The sequence below is a fragment of the Desmodus rotundus genome, chromosome 8 (assembly GCF_022682495.2).
Source record: "Desmodus rotundus isolate HL8 chromosome 8, HLdesRot8A.1, whole genome shotgun sequence".
Lineage (NCBI taxonomy): Eukaryota > Metazoa > Chordata > Mammalia > Chiroptera > Phyllostomidae > Desmodus > Desmodus rotundus.
The window spans coordinates 128,292,670-128,294,216 of record NC_071394.1 but is presented as its reverse complement, the minus strand read 5'-3'; positions in this window follow the sequence as shown (position 1 = coordinate 128,294,216).

Below are 1,547 nucleotides of genomic sequence, written 5' to 3'. Positions count from 1 at the left end.
AGACAGACGGGGCGGGAGTTCCGCCTAGTCTCCGACTTCCCACCGCCCAGGGGGCGGGGTTGTCTCCGCGGCCTCTCCAGGCTCCGCCCCCAGAACACAGGGATCACCCCCCCCCCCCCCCCCCCCCCCCCCCCCCCCCCCCCCGCAAGCCCTTCCTGCCTTTTGACTCAGTCGTACCCCACGGCTCGCCTCTGGACACCTGGGGCGTCGAATTATTATCAATTGCAGCAGACGTGTGAGAGCCCTCAGTTTTGCGACCCCAGAATAAACTAAGCGGCGGGTGGTATAAAGAGCACTGGAGGAGTCTTGAGGTCAGGTTCAAATCCCAGCTACAGTCCCCTACTGGGCTTGGTCAGGTCTCTCAGTCTCTTGGTACTTTCTGGGCCACTTGTTGGTTAAAGCGTCTTCTTCTGCCACATTCCGTGATCTTCTAGCCCTGAGAGGGGAATTACCTGGCCTCGTTTGGAGGTAAAGTGTGCTTCCTCACCCGGTATGAGGGCTGGGAGTCAGGAAAGCATGATACCTACCCACCCACTTTCCTAGAAGAGTTTGTTTCCCACCCTGAAGCCTCCCCACTCTGGCAAGTGATTCCTGCTATAAATAAATCAATGAATTGGTGAATGAATTACAAAGGACCAGTGGTGTTAAGGTGTAGTTTTCAAAAAGGCAAAACCTGGTTAAAAGAAATTTTGAACACATACATGTGAGCAATCAGGAGTACTGGAACAAATTCGGTAATTGTGCAAAGGGGTTGATACCCTATAGGACTAGCAAAATTAATGTTCGGGAGCCATCTTTTTCTACAGGGCTGAATTCAATTGTAGTTCTATGAAACAAAATTCATCCCATTACTATTCATATTCCACGTCTACTCTCGCGGAGCTGAATAAAAGACAAGCAAAGGCGCACACCCCTCTAGCACCAGATGATCCCAGACCAGCACAGCACCACACACAGTCAGTCATCTCTCATGAATTTCCAAGGCTGCAACAGTGTCCTGACATTTCAGAATCCAAATGCTTTGTTATTCAGAGTGCAGTCTCCAGACCAGCATCCATCTTACCTGGCAACTGGCTAGGATAGAATCTCAGACGCCACCCCACACTTGCTGAATCAGACCCTGCATTTTAACAAAATCCCGGGGGGGGGGGGGCGGCGGAGAGGTGGATTCTTAGGCACAGGGAAGTTTGAGACTCACTGTCCTAGAGTGTGAGAATTAGAAAGGATGTTGAGAACCCTCTAGTCCAGCCTGCTCATTTTACAGATGAATAAACCGAGGCCCTACAGAACTGGCTGTCTAGCTCAAGGTCGGAGCAAGTTAGTAAAAGAATTGGTATTCAAAACAGGGTCTGTAGCCTAGTAGAATAGTACCCTTCCAAAACCGCAGAACAGAACATCATTAGGAGCTGAGGAAACTTACAGACCAATACTCTCACTTCAAAGGTGAGGATGCTGATTGGATACAGCTTGCCTAAGGTCACACAGATGCTTGATTTAAACTGATACCATGGAAGCACTGACTCTCACATAAACAGACCACACTTCAA